The 20235-nt window shown below is 39.5% G+C and overlaps 16 non-coding genes across 16 annotated transcripts; all 16 read left to right on the forward strand.

Annotated features, from left to right (window-relative positions):
* The first annotated feature begins 332 nt into the window (after window positions 1–332).
* TRNAP-UGG (transfer RNA proline (anticodon UGG)) lies at window positions 333–404 on the forward strand. The gene has a single exon. It is a non-coding gene; the product is annotated as a tRNA-Pro (tRNA).
* A 288-nt stretch (window positions 405–692) lies between these two features.
* On the forward strand, window positions 693–765 carry TRNAM-CAU (transfer RNA methionine (anticodon CAU)). The gene has a single exon. It is a non-coding gene; the product is annotated as a tRNA-Met (tRNA).
* A 2193-nt stretch (window positions 766–2958) lies between these two features.
* Window positions 2959–3030, forward strand: TRNAP-UGG (transfer RNA proline (anticodon UGG)). Its single transcript has one exon. It is a non-coding gene; the product is annotated as a tRNA-Pro (tRNA).
* A 288-nt stretch (window positions 3031–3318) lies between these two features.
* On the forward strand, window positions 3319–3391 carry TRNAV-CAC (transfer RNA valine (anticodon CAC)). The gene has a single exon. It is a non-coding gene; the product is annotated as a tRNA-Val (tRNA).
* Window positions 3392–5600: 2209 nt separating this feature from the next.
* Window positions 5601–5672, forward strand: TRNAP-UGG (transfer RNA proline (anticodon UGG)). The gene has a single exon. It is a non-coding gene; the product is annotated as a tRNA-Pro (tRNA).
* A 288-nt stretch (window positions 5673–5960) lies between these two features.
* Window positions 5961–6033, forward strand: TRNAM-CAU (transfer RNA methionine (anticodon CAU)). Its single transcript has one exon. It is a non-coding gene; the product is annotated as a tRNA-Met (tRNA).
* Window positions 6034–8248: 2215 nt separating this feature from the next.
* On the forward strand, window positions 8249–8320 carry TRNAP-UGG (transfer RNA proline (anticodon UGG)). The gene has a single exon. It is a non-coding gene; the product is annotated as a tRNA-Pro (tRNA).
* A 288-nt stretch (window positions 8321–8608) lies between these two features.
* Window positions 8609–8681, forward strand: TRNAV-CAC (transfer RNA valine (anticodon CAC)). The gene has a single exon. It is a non-coding gene; the product is annotated as a tRNA-Val (tRNA).
* A 2101-nt stretch (window positions 8682–10782) lies between these two features.
* Window positions 10783–10854, forward strand: TRNAP-AGG (transfer RNA proline (anticodon AGG)). The gene has a single exon. It is a non-coding gene; the product is annotated as a tRNA-Pro (tRNA).
* A 288-nt stretch (window positions 10855–11142) lies between these two features.
* TRNAV-CAC (transfer RNA valine (anticodon CAC)) lies at window positions 11143–11215 on the forward strand. The gene has a single exon. It is a non-coding gene; the product is annotated as a tRNA-Val (tRNA).
* Window positions 11216–13414: 2199 nt separating this feature from the next.
* On the forward strand, window positions 13415–13486 carry TRNAP-AGG (transfer RNA proline (anticodon AGG)). Its single transcript has one exon. It is a non-coding gene; the product is annotated as a tRNA-Pro (tRNA).
* Window positions 13487–13774: 288 nt separating this feature from the next.
* Window positions 13775–13847, forward strand: TRNAV-CAC (transfer RNA valine (anticodon CAC)). Its single transcript has one exon. It is a non-coding gene; the product is annotated as a tRNA-Val (tRNA).
* A 2314-nt stretch (window positions 13848–16161) lies between these two features.
* Window positions 16162–16233, forward strand: TRNAP-AGG (transfer RNA proline (anticodon AGG)). Its single transcript has one exon. It is a non-coding gene; the product is annotated as a tRNA-Pro (tRNA).
* Window positions 16234–16521: 288 nt separating this feature from the next.
* Window positions 16522–16594, forward strand: TRNAV-CAC (transfer RNA valine (anticodon CAC)). Its single transcript has one exon. It is a non-coding gene; the product is annotated as a tRNA-Val (tRNA).
* Window positions 16595–19004: 2410 nt separating this feature from the next.
* Window positions 19005–19076, forward strand: TRNAP-UGG (transfer RNA proline (anticodon UGG)). The gene has a single exon. It is a non-coding gene; the product is annotated as a tRNA-Pro (tRNA).
* Window positions 19077–19364: 288 nt separating this feature from the next.
* TRNAV-CAC (transfer RNA valine (anticodon CAC)) lies at window positions 19365–19437 on the forward strand. The gene has a single exon. It is a non-coding gene; the product is annotated as a tRNA-Val (tRNA).
* The last annotated feature ends 798 nt before the right edge of the window (window positions 19438–20235 follow it).

A 20235-nucleotide genomic window follows, 5' to 3' on the forward strand; every position in this document is an offset into this window, starting at 1 on the left:
TGGCATTCCGATTTGCACAAAGGGAATAAGTATTTGAGAGAAAAGGCAAAATGTGTTTCTTATGTTGTTATGAACAGCTTTTTATTCTTTCTCTTTAGGCTCTAGCCAATGCAGAAATATATAAATAACTGCTGACTTCCTGTAAGACTTGTCCAATGCTGAGAAAAAATAAAAGGGGACACTTACAAATGATAGTGCTATCGTTTGAGAAAGGGTAAGTTGACACTGAATTTCCTGTGAATTCACAGACCAAGCATGAAAAAGACCCCAGCATGATCTTCATTGCGGGCTTAGAGCTGGTATTACCTTTTCAGAGGTGAGGGTCTTTCAACGGCTCGTTGGTCTAGGGCTATGATTCTCGCTTTGGGTGCGAGAGGTCCCGGGTTCAAATCCCGGACGAGCCCTTTCATTGGTGCTCTTTTGAAGTATGCATTTCAAAGCCAATATCAATTTTCTCTTTGCAGTAGTGGATGATTATTTGCTAGAGTCTCATGCTTTTAACCTTGCCCTGCCTGAGCAAATAGGAAACATTTCTCTTTAAGCATTTTGCAAAAATGCTGAACTTGCAAGGCATATACAAGCGTTCAGATAGGGCTGTCGGGCAGGTTGCATGAAAGAAATCTAAAACCAGATGCCCTTGGAATAGTCTGTTTTGAGCAGTTTCATCACAGAAGAATCACCTGTAGGTATCAGTTTCTGTAGTGTAGTGGTTATCACGTTCGCCTCATACGTGAAAGGTCCCCGGTTCGAAACCGGGCAGAAACACTAGTTATATTGTCTTGGCTGCAATGTTGAGAGTTGCCGTTTTGCATGAAATTGTCCAGGCCCTGAAGATGGGTTCATGCAGTCTCGTTCCAAGAAAGTGAATTCTCTTAAAAACAATAACATAATTGGCATGTGGATGTATCTGTTGATTCACAAACCTCACTTTCAAAAGAGCCCTGCATTCGGTTCAATGCTCAACCAGAACAAGCATTAACTTTGAGAATTGTTGGCACCAACAGGCCTCCTATTTTAGTGGAGTGTTTCTGGTTTTAAGTGCTGAGGCTTGGGCTCAATTCCTAGATGATCCTTCTCAAGGTGATGATACAAATGCATCATCACCTTTTCGTTTAATGTCAGAATTGTTTATTTCCATTTGGTGGTGTATGAATGCTTTCGACAGTATGGGGATTTTTTCTAGCCTTGCATGAATAAAAGCATATCACTCCTCTTTATGTATTTTTCTAATACATTTATATTTGCATCTCCTCTCCTAGCATGCATTTTTGACTATCTTACAGGCTGTATATAATAAGTATCAATTCAGGGGCGCTTCTACTACTCAAATCACAACTGTTCTATCACGACATTGATAAGCAATCTGCATCTGCTTCTGTTGTGTATTGGTTATCATATTTACCTGACGTGTGAAAGTCCCATGTTTGACAGTGCACGTTAACAAAGAAACCAATGATTTTTATTAAAAGTTGTCTTGTGTTTTGGTTACCTTGCATCAGCCAAAACGTGCCAGAGATGACTTCATTTGCAGTCACTTGAAAAGTAGGGATTCTCAAATAAATGGCAAGAGGTTGAAACAAATCCAAAGAAATGCATGGCATATCTATGAGTAGGTGTATGCATGTATCCATATATAAAGATAGATAGATAGATAGATAGATAGATAGATAGATAGATAGATAGATAGATAGATAGAGATATAGATAGATAGATAGATAGATAGATAGATAGATAGATAGATAGATAGATAGATAGATAGATAGATAGATAGATAGATAGATAGATAGATAGATAGATAGATAGATAGATAGATAGATAGATAGATAGATAGATATAGGGAGAGAGAGAGCGTTAATATAAACAGAGACTTTATTTTCAATCAAGCGGTATTTTCTTTCCTTTAGGAGCAGAATGTTCTGATCATCAGCGCACCAGAATGTAGTGCTTGGTTGGCAAGCATCACATATTGTGATGTGTTAGCTAAGAGTTCCATGTCCTTCAGACTCATATATTCCTCTGTAGTTGTACCTTGGTGATTCCACAAAACATGGCATCATAATCAGCATTCTACTGCCACAGAGTGGACAGAGAAACCATTTAGAATTTCCCTGAAAAAGAAAAAAAGCATACTTAGGCAGAGCTTTGTGGACAGGAAGGACAATAGAGCAAGTGAGGAATAAGCACTGCTTTTGTTAATTTACATAGGCAGAACAGAGACTGCTGGGAAAAGCCTGAAATTAAAGGCACAGAAAATGCCTGCTTCTGGAGAGAACACTAAGAAGCATTGAAAGTTTTTCCTCTGACCCTGGCCACTCTTAAGAGGAATCCTATGATAGTCAGCAGGACCCACCCTAAAAAGGAAGGGACAGCCATTTGGACCCTTTCCACCTTTCCTATATCTCGCCTGATCTCGCCTGATCGAGCGCTGATTGAGCGGATAAGCACATAAGCACATGTACTTCTCATTTTGGGAAGGCATTGCTTAGCTTGTTACCAGCAGCTCAGTTATGTTATGATGTTAGAGGCTATGCAAGGAATGCTTTAGTCCTGCATTAGGCAGTTTTTATTGCTTCTTGCATTCAAGAGATAGATAATTAGCCAGAACCTGTGGCCCAGCTATTCACCTTGGCATTCCGATTTGCACAAAGGGAATAAGTATTTGAGAGAAAAGGCAAAATGTGTTTCTTATGTTGTTATGAACAGCTTTTTATTCTTTCTCTTTAGGCTCTAGCCAATGCAGAAATATATAAATAACTGCTGACTTCCTGTAAGACTTGTCCAATGCTGAGAAAAAATAAAAGGGGACACTTACAAATGATAGTGCTATCGTTTGAGAAAGGGTAAGTTGACACTGAATTTCCTGTGAATTCACAGACCAAGCATGAAAAAGACCCCAGCATGATCTTCATTGCGGGCTTAGAGCTGGTATTACCTTTTCAGAGGTGAGGGTCTTTCAACGGCTCGTTGGTCTAGGGGTATGATTCTCGCTTTGGGTGCGAGAGGTCCCGGGTTCAAAACCCGGACGAGCCCTTTCATTGGTGCTCTTTTGAAGTATGCATTTCAAAGCCAATATCAATTTTCTCTTTGCAGTAGGGGATGATTATTTGCTAGAGTCTCATGCTTTTAACCTTGCCCTGCCTGAGCAAATAGGAAACATTTCTCTTTAAGCATTTTGCAAAAATGCTGAACTTGCAAGGCATATACAAGCGTTCAGATAGGGCTGTCGGGCAGGTTGCATGAAAGAAATCTAAAACCAGATGCCCTTGGAATAGTCTGTTTTGAGCAGTTTCATCACAGAAGAATCACCTGTATGTATCTGTTTCTGTAATGTAGTGGTTATCACGTTCGCCTCACACGCGAAAGGTCCCCGGTTCGAAACCGGGCAGAAACACTAGTTATATTGTCTTGGCTGCAATGTTGAGAGTTGCCGTTTTGCATGAAATTGTCCAGGCCCTGAAGATGGGTTCATGCAGTCTCGTTCCAAGAAAGTGAATTCTCTTAAAAACAATAACATAATTGGCATGTGGATGTATCTGTTGATTCACAGACCTCACTTTCAAAAGAGCCCTGCATTCGGTTCAATGCTCAACCAGAACAAGCATTAACTTTGAGAATTGTTGGCACCAACAGGCCTCCTATTTTAGTGGAGTGTTTCTGGTTTTAAGTGCTGAGGCTTGGGCTCAATTCCTAGATGATCCTTCTCAAGGTGATGATACAAATGCATCGTCACCTTTTCGTTTAATGTCAGAATTGTTTATTTCCATTTGGTGGTGTATGAATGCTTTCGACAGTATGGGGATTTTTTCTAGCCTTGCATGAATAAAAGCATATCACTCCTCTTTATGTATTTTTCTAATACATTTATATTTGCATCTCCTCTCCTAGCATGCATTTTTGACTATCTTACAGGCTGTATATAATAAGTATCAATTCAGGGGCGCTTCTACTACTCAAATCACAACTGTTCTATCACGACATTGATAAGCAATCTGCATCTGCTTCTGTTGTGTATTGGTTATCATATTTACCTGACGTGTGAAAGTCCCATGTTTGACAGTGCACGTTAACAAAGAAACCAATGATTTTTATTAAAAGTTGTCTTGTGTTTTGGTTACCTTGCATCAGCCAAAACGTGCCAGAGATGACTTCATTTGCAGTCACTTGAAAAGTAGGGATTCTCAAATAAATGGCAAGAGGTTGAAACAAATCCAAAGAAATGCATGGCATATCTATGAGTAGGTGTATGCATGTATCCATATATAAAGATAGATAGATAGATAGATAGATAGATAGATAGATAGAGATATAGATAGATAGATAGATAGATAGATAGATAGATAGATAGATAGATAGATAGATAGATAGATAGATAGATAGATAGATAGATAGATAGATAGATAGATAGATAGATAGATAGATAGATAGATAGATAGATAGATAGATAGATAGATAGATAGATAGATAGATAGATAGATATAGGGAGAGAGAGAGCGTTAATATAAACAGAGACTTTATTTTCAATCAAGCGGTATTTTCTTTCCTTTAGGAGCAGAATGTTCTGATCATCAGCGCACCAGAATGTAGTGCTTGGTTGGCAAGCATCACATATTGTAATGTGTTAGCTAAGAGTTCCATGTCCTTCAGACTCATATATTCCTCTGTAGTTGTACCTTGGTGATTCCACAAAACATGGCATCATAATCAGCATTCTACTGCCACAGAGTGGACAGAGAAACCATTTAGAATTTCCCTGAAAAAGAAAAAAAGCATACTTAGGCAGAGCTTTGTGGACAGGAAGGACATTAGAGCAAGTGAGGAATAAGCACTGCTTTTGTTAATTTACATATGCAGAACAGAGACTGCTGGGAAAAGCCTGAAATTAAAGGCACAGAAAATGCCTGCTTCTGGAGAGAACACTAAGAAGCATTGAAAGTTTTTCCTCTGACCCTGGCCACTCTTAAGAGGAATCCTATGATAGTCAGCAGGACCCACCCTAAAAAGGAAGGGACAGCCATTTGGACCCTTTCCACCTTTCCTATATCTCGCCTGATCTCGCCTGATCGAGCGCTGATTGAGCGGATAAGCACATAAGCACATGTACTTCTCATTTTGGGAAGGCATTGCTTAGCTTGTTACCAGCAGCTCAGTTATGTTATGATGTTAGAGGCTATGCAAGGAATGCTTTAGTCCTGCATTAGGCAGTTTTTATTGCTTCTTGCATTCAAGAGATAGATAATTAGCCAGAATCTGTGGCCCAGCTATTCACCTTGGCATTCCGATTTGCACAAAGGGAATAAGTATTTGAGAGAAAAGGCAAAATGTGTTTCTTATGTTGTTATGAACAGCTTTTTATTCTTTCTCTTTAGGCTCTAGCCAATGCAGAAATATATAAATAACTGCTGACTTCCTGTAAGACTTGTCCAATGCTGAGAAAAAATAAAAGGGGACACTTACAAATGATAGTGCTATCGTTTGAGAAAGGGTAAGTTGACACTGAATTTCCTGTGAATTCACAGACCAAGCATGAAAAAGACCCCAGCATGATCTTCATTGCGGGCTTAGAGCTGGTATTACCTTTTCAGAGGTGAGGGTCTTTCAACGGCTCGTTGGTCTAGGGGTATGATTCTCGCTTTGGGTGTGAGAGGTCCTGGGTTCAAATCCCGGACGAGCCCTTTCATTGGTGCTCTTTTGAAGTATGCATTTCAAAGCCAATATCAATTTTCTCTTTGCAGTAGTGGATGATTATTTGCTAGAGTCTCATGCTTTTAACCTTGCCCTGCCTGAGCAAATAGGAAACATTTCTCTTTAAGCATTTTGCAAAAATGCTGAACTTGCAAGGCATATACAAGCGTTCAGATAGGGCTGTCGGGCAGGTTGCATGAAAGAAATCTAAAACCAGATGCCCTTGGAATAGTCTGTTTTGAGCAGTTTCATCACAGAAGAATCACCTGTAGGTATCTGTTTCTGTAGTGTAGTGGTTATCACGTTCGCCTCATACGTGAAAGGTCCCCGGTTCGAAACCGGGCAGAAACACTAGTTATATTGTCTTGGCTGCAATGTTGAGAGTTGCCGTTTTGCATGAAATTGTCCAGGCCCTGAAGATGGGTTCATGCAGTCTCGTTCCAAGAAAGTGAATTCTCTTAAAAACAATAACATAATTGGCATGTGGATGTATCTGTTGATTCACAAACCTCACTTTCAAAAGAGCCCTGCATTCGGTTCAATGCTCAACCAGAACAAGCATTAACTTTGAGAATTGTTGGCACCAACAGGCCTCCTATTTTAGTGGAGTGTTTCTGGTTTTAAGTGCTGAGGCTTGGGCTCAATTCCTAGATGATCCTTCTCAAGGTGATGATACAAATGCATCATCACCTTTTCGTTTAATGTCAGAATTGTTTATTTCCATTTGGTGGTGTATGAATGCTTTCGACAGTATGGGGATTTTTTCTAGCCTTGCATGAATAAAAGCATATCACTCCTCTTTATGTATTTTTCTAATACATTTATATTTGCATCTCCTCTCCTAGCATGCATTTTTGACTATCTTACAGGCTGTATATAATAAGTATCAATTCAGGGGCGCTTCTACTACTCAAATCACAACTGTTCTATCACGACATTGATAAGCAATCTGCATCTGCTTCTGTTGTGTATTGGTTATCATATTTACCTGACGTGTGAAAGTCCCATGTTTGACAGTGCACGTTAACAAAGAAACCAATGATTTTTATTAAAAGTTGTCTTGTGTTTTGGTTACCTTGCATCAGCCAAAACGTGCCAGAGATGACTTCATTTGCAGTCACTTGAAAAGTAGGGATTCTCAAATAAATGGCAAGAGGTTGAAACAAATCCAAAGAAATGCATGGCATATCTATGAGTAGGTGTATGCATGTATCCATATATAGATAGATAGATAGATAGATAGATAGATAGATAGATAGATAGATAGATAGATAGATAGATAGAGATATAGATAGATAGATAGATAGATAGATAGATAGATAGATAGATAGATAGATAGATAGATAGATAGATAGATAGATAGATAGATAGATAGATAGATAGATAGATAGATAGATAGATAGATAGATAGATAGATAGATAGATAGATAGATAGATAGATATAGGGAGAGAGAGAGCGTTAATATAAACAGAGACTTTATTTTCAATCAAGCGGTATTTTCTTTCCTTTAGGAGCAGAATGTTCTGATCATCAGCGCACCAGAATGTAGTGCTTGGTTGGCAAGCATCACATATTGTGATGTGTTAGCTAAGAGTTCCATGTCCTTCAGACTCATATATTCCTCTGTAGTTGTACCTTGGTGATTCCACAAAACATGGCATCATAATCAGCATTCTACTGCCACAGAGTGGACAGAGAAACCATTTAGAATTTCCCTGAAAAAGAAAAAAAGCATACTTAGGCAGAGCTTTGTGGACAGGAAGGACAATAGAGCAAGTGAGGAATAAGCACTGCTTTTGTTAATTTACATAGGCAGAACAGAGACTGCTGGGAAAAGCCTGAAATTAAAGGCACAGAAAATGCCTGCTTCTGGAGAGAACACTAAGAAGCATTGAAAGTTTTTCCTCTGACCCTGGCCACTCTTAAGAGGAATCCTATGATAGTCAGCAGGACCCACCCTAAAAAGGAAGGGACAGCCATTTGGACCCTTTCCACCTTTCCTATATCTCGCCTGATCTCGCCTGATCGAGCGCTGATTGAGCGGATAAGCACATAAGCACATGTACTTCTCATTTTGGGAAGGCATTGCTTAGCTTGTTACCAGCAGCTCAGTTATGTTATGATGTTAGAGGCTATGCAAGGAATGCTTTAGTCCTGCATTAGGCAGTTTTTATTGCTTCTTGCATTCAAGAGATAGATAATTAGCCAGAATCTGTGGCCCAGCTATTCACCTTGGCATTCCGATTTGCACAAAGGGAATAAGTATTTGAGAGAAAAGGCAAAATGTGTTTCTTATGTTGTTATGAACAGCTTTTTATTCTTTCTCTTTAGGCTCTAGCCAATGCAGAAATATATAAATAACTGCTGACTTCCTGTAAGACTTGTCCAATGCTGAGAAAAAATAAAAGGGGACACTTACAAATGATAGTGCTATCGTTTGAGAAAGGGTAAGTTGACACTGAATTTCCTGTGAATTCACAGACCAAGCATGAAAAAGACCCCAGCATGATCTTCATTGCGGGCTTAGAGCTGGTATTACCTTTTCAGAGGTGAGGGTCTTTCAACGGCTCGTTGGTCTAGGGGTATGATTCTCGCTTTGGGTGCGAGAGGTCCCGGGTTCAAATCCCGGACGAGCCCTTTCATTGGTGCTCTTTTGAAGTATGCATTTCAAAGCCAATATCAATTTTCTCTTTGCAGTAGTGGATGATTATTTGCTAGAGTCTCATGCTTTTAACCTTGCCCTGCCTGAGCAAATAGGAAACATTTCTCTTTAAGCATTTTGCAAAAATGCTGAACTTGCAAGGCATATACAAGCGTTCAGATAGGGCTGTCGGGCAGGTTGCATGAAAGAAATCTAAAACCAGATGCCCTTGGAATAGTCTGTTTTGAGCAGTTTCATCACAGAAGAATCACCTGTAGGTATCTGTTTCTGTAGTGTAGTGGTTATCACGTTCGCCTCACACGCGAAAGGTCCCCGGTTCGAAACCGGGCAGAAACACTAGTTATATTGTCTTGGCTGCAATGTTGAGAGTTGCCGTTTTGCATGAAATTGTCCAGGCCCTGAAGATGGGTTCATGCAGTCTCGTTCCAAGAAAGTGAATTCTCTTAAAAACAATAACATAATTGGCATGTGGATGTATCTGTTGATTCACAAACCTCACTTTCAAAAGAGCCCTGCATTCGGTTCAATGCTCAACCAGAACAAGCATTAACTTTGAGAATTGTTGGCACCAACAGGCCTCCTATTTTAGTGGAGTGTTTCTGGTTTTAAGTGCTGAGGCTTGGGCTCAATTCCTAGATGATCCTTCTCAAGGTGATGATACAAATGCATCGTCACCTTTTCGTTTAATGTCAGAATTGTTTATTTCCATTTGGTGGTGTATGAATGCTTTCGACAGTATGGGGATTTTTTCTAGCCTTGCATGAATAAAAGCATATCACTCCTCTTTATGTATTTTTCTAATACATTTATATTTGCATCTCCTCTCCTAGCATGCATTTTTGACTATCTTACAGGCTGTATATAATAAGTATCAATTCAGGGGCGCTTCTACTACTCAAATCACAACTGTTCTATCACGACATTGATAAGCAATCTGCATCTGCTTCTGTTGTGTATTGGTTATCATATTTACCTGACGTGTGAAAGTCCCATGTTTGACAGTGCACGTTAACAAAGAAACCAATGATTTTTATTAAAAGTTGTCTTGTGTTTTGGTTACCTTGCATCAGCCAAAACGTGCCAGAGATGACTTCATTTGCAGTCACTTGAAAAGTAGGGATTCTCAAATAAATGGCAAGAGGTTGAAACAAATCCAAAGAAATGCATGGCATATCTATGAGTAGGTGTATGCATGTATCCATATATAAAGATAGATAGATAGATAGATAGATAGAGATATAGATCGATAGATAGATAGATAGATAGATAGATAGATAGATAGATAGATAGATAGATAGATATATAGACAGATATAGGGAGAGAGAGAGCGTTAATATAAACAGAGACTTTATTTTCAATCAAGCGGTATTTTCTTTCCTTTAGGAGCAGAATGTTCTGATCATCAGCGCACCAGAATGTAGTGCTTGGTTGGCAAGCATCACATATTGTGATGTGTTAGCTAAGAGTTCCATGTCCTTCAGACTCATATATTCCTCTGTAGTTGTACCTTGGTGATTCCACAAAACATGGCATCATAATCAGCATTCTACTGCCACAGAGTGGACAGAGAAACCATTTAGAATTTCCCTGAAAAAGAAAAAAAGCATACTTAGGCAGAGCTTTGTGGACAGGAAGGACATTAGAGCAAGTGAGGAATAAGCACTGCTTTTGTTAATTTACATAGGCAGAACAGAGACTGCTGGGAAAAGCCTGAAATTAAAGGCACAGAAAATGCCTGCTTCTGGAGAGAACACTAAGAAGCATTGAAAGTTTTTCCTCTGACCCTGGCCACTCTTAAGAGGAATCCTATGATAGTCAGCAGGACCCACCCTAAAAAGGAAGGGACAGCCATTTGGACCCTTTCCACCTTTCCTATATCTCGCCTGATCGAGCCTGATCGAGCGCTGATTGAGCGGATAAGCACATAAGCACATGTACTTCTCATTTTGGGAATGCATTGCTTAGCTTGTTACCAGCAGCTCAGTTATGTTATGATGTTAGAGGCTATGCAAGGAATGCTTTAGTCCTGCATTAGGCAGTTTTTATTGCTTCTTGCATTCAAGAGATAGATAACTAGCCAGAATCTGTGGCCCAGCTATTCACCTTGGCATTCCAATTTGGACAAAGGGAATCAGTATTGGAGAGAAAAGGCAAAATGTGTTTCTTATGTTGTTATGAACAGCTTTTTATTCTTTCTCTTTAGGCTCTAGCCAATGCAGAAATATATAAATAACTGCTGACTTCCTGTAAGACGTGTCCAATGCTGAGACAAAATAAAAGGGGACACTTACAAATGATAGTGCTATCGTTTGAGAAAGGGTAAGTTGACACTGAATTTCCTGTGAATTCACAGACCAAGCATGAAAAAGACCCCAGCATGATCTTCATTGCGGGCTTAGAGTTGGTATTACCTTTTCAGAGGTGAGGGTCTTTCAACGGCTCGTTGGTCTAGGGGTATGATTCTCGCTTAGGGTGCGAGAGGTCCCGGGTTCAAATCCCGGACGAGCCCTTTCATTGGTGCTCTTTTGAAGTATGCATTTCAAAGCCAATATTAATTTTCTCTTTGCAGTAGTGGATGATTATTTGCTAGAGTCTCATGCTTTTAACCTTGCCCTGCCTGAGCAAATAGGAAACATTTCTCTTTAAGCATTTTGCAAAAATGCTGAACTTGCAAGGCATATACAAGCGTTCAGATAGGGCTGTCGGGCAGGTTGCATGAAAGAAATCTAAAACCAGATGCCCTTGGAATAGTCTGTTTTGAGCAGTTTCATCACAGAAGAATCACCTGTATGTATCTGTTTCTGTAATGTAGTGGTTATCACGTTCGCCTCACACGCGAAAGGTCCCCGGTTCGAAACCGGGCAGAAACACTAGTTATATTGTCTTGGCTGCAATGTTGAGAGTTGCCGTTTTGCATGAAATTGTCCAGGCCCTGAAGATGGGTTCATGCAGTCTCGTTCCAAGAAAGTGAATTCTCTTAAAAACAATAACATAATTGGCATGTGGATGTATCTGTTGATTCACAGACCTCACTTTCAAAAGAGCCCTGCATTCGGTTCAATGCTCAACCAGAACAAGCATTAACTTTGAGAATTGTTGGCACCAACAGGCCTTTTATTTTAGTGGAGTGTTTCTGGTTTTTAAGTGCTGAGGCTTGGGCTCAATTCCTAGGTGATCCTTCTCAAGGTGATGATACAAATCCATCGTCACCTTTTCGTTTAATGTCAGAATTGTTTATTTCCATTTGGTGGTGTATGAATGCTTTCGACAGTATGGGGATTTTTTCTAGCCTTGCATGAATAAAAGCATATCACTCCTCTTTATGTATTTTTCTAATACATTTATATTTGCATCTCCTCTCCTAGCATGCATTTTTGACTATCTTACAGGCTGTATATATTAAGTATCAATTCAGGGGCGCTTCTTCTACTCAAATCACAACTGTTCTATCACGACATTGATAAGCAATCTGCATCTGCTTCTGTTGTGTATTGGTTATCATATTTACCTGACGTGTGAAAGTCCCATGTTGGACAGTGCACGTTAACAAAGAAACCAATGATTTTTATTAAAAGTTGTCTTGTGTTTTGGTTACCTTGCATCAGCCAAACCGTGCCAGAGATTACTTCATTTGCAGTCACTTGAAAAGTAGGGATTCTCAAATAAATGGCAAGAGGTTGAAACAAATCCAAAGAAATGCATGGCATATCTATGTGTAGGTGTATGCATGTATCCATATATAAAGATAGATAGATAGATAGATAGATAGATAGATAGATAGATAGATAGATAGATAGATAGATTAGATAGATAGATAGATAGATAGATAGATAGATAGATAGATAGATAGATAGATAGATAGATAGATAGATAGATAGATAGATAGATAGATAGATAGATAGATAGATAGATAGATAGATAGATAGATAGATATATAGACAGATATAGGGAGAGAGAGAGCGTTAATATAAACAGAGACTTTATTTTCAATCAAGCGGTATTTTCTTTCCTTTAGGAGCAGAATGTTCTGATCATCAGCGCACCAGAATGTAGTGCTTGGTTGGCAAGCATCACATATTGTGATGTGTTAGCTAAGAGTTCCATGTCCTTCAGACTCATATATTCCTCTGTAGTTGTACCTTGGTGATTCCACAAAACATGGCATCATAATCAGCATTCTACTGCCACAGAGTGGACAGAGAAACCATTTAGAATTTCCCTGAAAAAGAAAAAAAGCATACTTAGGCAGAGCTTTGTGGACAGGAAGGACATTAGAGCAAGTGAGGAATAAGCACTGCTTTTGTTAATTTACATAGGCAGAACAGAGACTGCTGGGAAAAGCCTGAAATTAAAGGCACAGAAAATGCCTGCTTCTGGAGAGAACACTAAGAAGCATTGAAAGTTTTTCCTCTGACCCTGGCCACTCTTAAGAGGAATCCTATGATAGTCAGCAGGACCCACCCTAAAAAGGAAGGGACAGCCATTTGGACCCTTTCCACCTTTCCTATATCTCGCCTGATCGAGCCTGATCGAGCGCTGATTGAGCGGATAAGCACATAAGCACATGTACTTCTCATTTTGGGAATGCATTGCTTAGCTTGTTACCAGCAGCTCAGTTATGTTATGATGTTAGAGGCTATGCAAGGAATGCTTTAGTCCTGCATTAGGCAGTTTTTATTGCTTCTTGCATTCAAGAGATAGATAACTAGCCAGAATCTGTGGCCCAGCTATTCACCTTGGCATTCCAATTTGCACAAAGGGAATCAGTATTGGAGAGAAAAGGCAAAATGTGTTTCTTATGTTGTTATGAACAGCTTTTTATTCTTTCTCTTTAGGCTCTAGCCAATGCAGAAATATATAAATAACTGCTGACTTCCTGTAAGACGTGTCCAATGCTGAGACAAAATAAAAGGGGACACTTACAAATGATAGTGCTATCGTTTGAGAAAGGGTAAGTTGACACTGAATTTCCTGTGAATTCACAGACCAAGCATGAAAAAGACCCCAGCATGATCTTCATTGCGGGCTTAGAGTTGGTATTACCTTTTCAGAGGTGAGGGTCTTTCAACGGCTCGTTGGTCTAGGGGTATGATTCTCGCTTAGGGTGCGAGAGGTCCCGGGTTCAAATCCCGGACGAGCCCTTTCATTGGTGCTCTTTTGAAGTATGCATTTCAAAGCCAATATTAATTTTCTCTTTGCAGTAGTGGATGATTATTTGCTAGAGTCTCATGCTTTTAACCTTGCCCTGCCTGAGCAAATAGGAAACATTTCTCTTTAAGCATTTTGCAAAAATGCTGAACTTGCAAGGCATATACAAGCGTTCAGATAGGGCTGTCGGGCAGGTTGCATGAAAGAAATCTAAAACCAGATGCCCTTGGAATAGTCTGTTTTGAGCAGTTTCATCACAGAAGAATCACCTGTATGTATCTGTTTCTGTAATGTAGTGGTTATCACGTTCGCCTCACACGCGAAAGGTCCCCGGTTCGAAACCGGGCAGAAACACTAGTTATATTGTCTTGGCTGCAATGTTGAGAGTTGCCGTTTTGCATGAAATTGTCCAGGCCCTGAAGATGGGTTCATGCAGTCTCGTTCCAAGAAAGTGAATTCTCTTAAAAACAATAACATAATTGGCATGTGGATGTATCTGTTGATTCACAGACCTCACTTTCAAAAGAGCCCTGCATTCGGTTCAATGCTCAACCAGAACAAGCATTAACTTTGAGAATTGTTGGCACCAACAGGCCTTTTATTTTAGTGGAGTGTTTCTGGTTTTTAAGTGCTGAGGCTTGGGCTCAATTCCTAGGTGATCCTTCTCAAGGTGATGATACAAATCCATCGTCACCTTTTCGTTTAATGTCAGAATTGTTTATTTCCATTTGGTGGTGTATGAATGCTTTCGACAGTATGGGGATTTTTTCTAGCCTTGCATGAATAAAAGCATATCACTCCTCTTTATGTATTTTTCTAATACATTTATATTTGCATCTCCTCTCCTAGCATGCATTTTTGACTATCTTACAGGCTGTATATATTAAGTATCAATTCAGGGGCGCTTCTTCTACTCAAATCACAACTGTTCTATCACGACATTGATAAGCAATCTGCATCTGCTTCTGTTGTGTATTGGTTATCATATTTACCTGACGTGTGAAAGTCCCATGTTGGACAGTGCACGTTAACAAAGAAACCAATGATTTTTATTAAAAGTTGTCTTGTGTTTTGGTTACCTTGCATCAGCCAAACCGTGCCAGAGATTACTTCATTTGCAGTCACTTGAAAAGTAGGGATTCTCAAATAAATGGCAAGAGGTTGAAACAAATCCAAAGAAATGCATGGCATATCTATGTGTAGGTGTATGCATGTATCCATATATAAAGATAGATAGATAGATAGATAGATAGATAGATAGATAGATAGATAGATAGATAGATAGATAGATAGATAGATAGATAGATAGATAGATAGATAGATAGATAGATAGATAGATAGATAGATAGATAGATAGATAGATAGATAGATAGATAGATAGATAGATAGATAGATAGATAGATAGATAGATAGATAGATAGATAGATAGATAGATAGATAGATAGATAGATAGATAGATAGATAGATAGATAGATAGATAGATAGATAGATAGATAGATAGATAGATAGATAGATAGATAGATAGATAGATAGATAGATAGATATAGGGAGAGAGAGAGCGTTAATATAAACAGAGACTTTATTTTCAATCAAGCGGTATTTTCTTTCCTTTAGGAGCAGAATGTTCTGATCATCAGCGCACCAGAATGTAGTGCTTGGTTGGCAAGCATCACATATTGTGATGTGTTAGCTAAGAGTTCCATGTCCTTCAGACTCATATATTCCTCTGTAGTTGTACCTTGGTGATTCCACAAAACATGGCATCATAATCAGCATTCTACTGCCACAGAGTGGACAGAGAAACCATTTAGAATTTCCCTGAAAAAGAAAAAAAGCATACTTAGGCAGAGCTTTGTGGACAGGAAGGACATTAGAGCAAGTGAGGAATAAGCACTGCTTTTGTTAATTTACATAGGCAGAACAGAGACTGCTGGGAAAAGCCTGAAATTAAAGGCACAGAAAATGCCTGCTTCTGGAGAGAACACTAAGAAGCATTGAAAGTTTTTCCTCTGACCCTGGCCACTCTTAAGAGGAATCCTATGATAGTCAGCAGGACCCACCCTAAAAAGGAAGGGACAGCCATTTGGACCCTTTCCACCTTTCCTATATCTCGCCTGATCGAGCCTGATCGAGCGCTGATTGAGCGGATAAGCACATAAGCACATGTACTTCTCATTTTGGGAATGCATTGCTTAGCTTGTTACCAGCAGCTCAGTTATGTTATGATGTTAGAGGCTATGCAAGGAATGCTTTAGTCCTGCATTAGGCAGTTTTTATTGCTTCTTGCATTCAAGAGATAGATAACTAGCCAGAATCTGTGGCCCAGCTATTCACCTTGGCATTCCAATTTGCACAAAGGGAATCAGTATTGGAGAGAAAAGGCAAAATGTGTTTCTTATGTTGTTATGAACAGCTTTTTATTCTTTCTCTTTAGGCTCTAGCCAATGCAGAAATATATAAATAACTGCTGACTTCCTGTAAGACGTGTCCAATGCTGAGACAAAATAAAAGGGGACACTTACAAATGATAGTGCTATCGTTTGAGAAAGGGTAAGTTGACACTGAATTTCCTGTGAATTCACAGACCAAGCATGAAAAAGACCCCAGCATGATCTTCATTGCGGGCTTAGAGTTGGTATTACCTTTTCAGAGGGGAGGGTCTTTCAACGGCTCGTTGGTCTAGGGGTATGATTCTCGCTTAGGGTGCGAGAGGTCCCGGGTTCAAATCCCGGACGAGCCCTTTCATTGGTGCTCTTTTGAAGTATGCATTTCAAAGCCAATATTAATTTTCTCTTTGCAGTAGTGGATGATTATTTGCTAGAGTCTCATGCTTTTAACCTTGCCCTGCCTGAGCAAATAGGAAACATTTCTCTTTAAGCATTTTGCAAAAATGCTGAACTTGCAAGGCATATACAAGCGTTCAGATAGGGCTGTCGGGCAGGTTGCATGAAAGAAATCTAAAACCAGATGCCCTTGGAATAACCTGTTTTGAGCAGTTTCATCACAGAAGAATCACCTGTAGGTATCTGTTTCTGTAGTGTAGTGGTTATCACGTTCGCCTCACACGCGAAAGGTCCCTGGTTCGAAACCGGGCAGAAACACTAGTTATATTGTCTTGGCTGCAATGTTGAGAGTTGCCGTTTTGCATGAAATTGTCCAGGCCCTGAAGATGGGTTCATGCAGTCTCGTTCCAAGAAAGTGAATTCTCTTAAAAACAATAACATAATTGGCATGTGGATGTATCTGTTGATTCACAGACCTCACTTTCAAAAGAGCCCTGCATTCGGTTCAATGCTCAACCAGAACAAGCATTAACTTTGAGAATTGTTGGCACCAACAGGCCTTTTATTTTAGTGGAGTGTTTCTGGTTTTTAAGTGCTGAGGCTTGGGCTCAATTCCTAGGTGATCCTTCTCAAGGTGATGATACAAATCCATCGTCACCTTTTCGTTTAATGTCAGAATTGTTTATTTCCATTTGGTGGTGTATGAATGCTTTCGACAGTATGGGGATTTTTTCTAGCCTTGCATGAATAAAAGCATATCACTCCTCTTTATGTATTTTTCTAATACATTTATATTTGCATCTCCTCTCCTAGCATGCATTTTTGACTATCTTACAGGCTGTATATATTAAGTATCAATTCAGGGGCGCTTCTTCTACTCAAATCACAACTGTTCTATCACGACATTGATAAGCAATCTGCATCTGCTTCTGTTGTGTATTGGTTATCATATTTACCTGACGTGTGAAAGTCCCATGTTGGACAGTGCACGTTAACAAAGAAACCAATGATTTTTATTAAAAGTTGTCTTGTGTTTTGGTTACCTTGCATCAGCCAAACCGTGCCAGAGATTACTTCATTTGCAGTCACTTGAAAAGTAGGGATTCTCAAATAAATGGCAAGAGGTTGAAACAAATCCAAAGAAATGCATGGCATATCTATGTGTAGGTGTATGCATGTATCCATATATAAAGATAGATAGATAGATAGATAGATAGATAGATAGATAGATAGATAGATAGATAGATATATAGATAGATAGATAGATAGATAAATAGATGGATGGATGGATGGATGGATGGATGGATGGATGGATGGATGGATGGATGGATGGATGGATGGATGGATGGATGGATGGATGGATGGATGGATGGATGGATGGATGGATGAATGGATAGACGGACAGACAGACAGACAGACAGACAGACAGACAGACAGACAGACAGACAGACAGATAGATAGATAGATAGATAGATAGATAGATAGATAGATAGATAGATAGATAGATAGATAGATAGATAGATAGATAGATAGATAGATAGATAGATAGATAGATAGATAGATAGATAGATAGATAGATAGATAGATAGATAGATAGATAGATATAGGGAGAGAGAGAGCGTTAATATAAACAGAGACTTTATTTTCAATCAAGCGGTCTTTTCTTTCCTTTAGGAGCAGAATGTTCTGATCATCAGCGCACCAGAATGTAGTGCTTGGTTGGCAAGCATCACATATTGTGATGTGTTAGCTAAGAGTTCCATGTCCTTCAGACTCATATATTCCTCTGTAGTTGTACCTTGGTGATTCAACAAAACATGGCATCATAATCAGCATTCTACTGCCACAGAGTGGACAGAGAAACCATTTAGAATTTCCCTGAAAAAGAAAAAAAGCATACTTAGGCAGAGCTTTGTGGACAGGAAGGACATTAGAACAAGTGAGGAATAAGCACTGCTTTTGTTAATTTACATAGGCAGAACAGAGACTGCTGGGAAAAACCTGAAATTACAGGCACAGAAAATGCCTGCTTCTGGAGAGAACACTAAGAAGCATTGAAAGTTTTTCCTCTGACCCTGGCCACTCTTAAGAGGAATCCTATGATAGTCAGCAGGACCCACCCTAAAAAGGAAGGGACAGCCATTTGGACCCTTTCCACCTTTCCTATATCTCGCCTGATCGAGCCTGATCGAGCGCTGATTGAGCGGATAAGCACATAAGCACATGTACTTCTCATTTTGGGAATGCATTGCTTAGCTTGTTACCAGCAGCTCAGTTATGTTATGATGTTAGAGGCTATGCAAGGAATGCTTTAGTCCTGCATTAGGCAGTTTTTATTGCTTCTTGCATTCAAGAGATAGATAATTAGCCAGAATCTGTGGCCCAGCTATTCACCTTGGCATTCCGATTTGCACAAAGGGAATCAGTATTGGAGAGAAAAGGCAAAATGTGTTTCTTATGTTGTTATGAACAGCTTTTTATTCTTTCTCTTTAGGCTCTAGCCAATGCAGAAATATATAAATAACTGCTGACTTCCTGTAAGACGTGTCCAATGCTGAGACAAAATAAAAGGGGACACTTACAAATGATAGTGCTATCGTTTGAGAAAGGGTAAGTTGACACTGAATTTCCTGTGAATTCACAGACCAAGCATGAAAAAGACCCCAGCATGATCTTCATTGCGGGCTTAGAGCTGGTATTACCTTTTCAGAGGTGAGGGTCTTTCAACGGCTCGTTGGTCTAGCGGTATGATTCTCGCTTTGGGTGCGAGAGGTCCCGGGTTCAAATCCCGGACGAGCCCTTTCATTGGTGCTCTTTTTAAGTATGCATTTCAAAGCCAATATTAATTTTCTCTTTGCAGTAGTGTATGCATATTTGCTAGAGTCTCATGCTTTTAACCTTGCCCTGCCTGAGCAAATAGGAAACATTTCTCTTTAAGCATTTTGCAAAAATGCTGAACTTGCAAGGCATATACAAGCGTTCAGATAGGGCTGTCGGGCAGGTTGCATGAAAGAAATCTAAAACCAGATGCCCTTGGAATAGCCTGTTTTGAGCAGTTTCATCACAGAAGAATCACCAGTAGGTATCTGTTTCTGTAGTGTAGTGGTTATCACACTCGCCTCACACGCGAAAGGTCCCCGGTTCGAAACCGGGCAGAAACACTAGTTATATTGTCTTGGCTGCAATGTTTAGAGTTGCCGTTTTGCATGAAATTGTCCAGGCCCTGAAGATGGGTTCATGCAGTCTCGTTCCAAGAAAGTGAATTCTCTTAAAAACAATAACATAATTGGCATGTGGATGTATCTGTTGATTCACAGACCTCACTTTCAAAAGAGCCCTGCATTCGGTTCAATGCTCAACCAGAACACGCATTAACTTTGAGAATTGTTGGCACCAACAGGTCTCTTATTTTAGTGAAGTGTTTCTGGTTTTTAAGTGCTGAGGCTTGGGCTCAATTCCTAGATGATCCTTCTCAAGGTGATGATACAAATGCATCATCACCTTTTCGTTTAATGTCAGAATTGTTTATTTCCATTTGGTGGTGTATGAATGCTTTCGACAGTATGGGGATTTTTTCTAGCCTTGCATGAATAAAAGCATATCACTCCTCTTTATGTATTTTTCTAATACATTTATATTTGTATCTCCTCTCCTAGCATGCATTTTTGACTATCTTACAGGCTGTATATAATAAGTATCAATTCAGGGGCGCTTCTTCTACTCAAATCACAACTGTTCTATCACGACATTGATAAGCAATCTGCATCTGCTTCTGTTGTGTATTGGTTATCATATTTACCTGACGTGTGAAAGTCCCATGTTGGACAGTGCACGTTAACAAAGAAACCAATGATTTTTATTAAAAGTTGTCTTGTGTTTTGGTTACCTTGCATCAGCCAAACCGTGCCAGAGATTACTTCATTTGCAGTCACTTGAAAAGTAGGGATTCTCAAATAAAT

Source organism: Lissotriton helveticus, chromosome 8, assembly GCF_964261635.1.
Source record: "Lissotriton helveticus chromosome 8, aLisHel1.1, whole genome shotgun sequence".
In the NCBI taxonomy this organism is placed as follows: domain Eukaryota; kingdom Metazoa; phylum Chordata; class Amphibia; order Caudata; family Salamandridae; genus Lissotriton; species Lissotriton helveticus.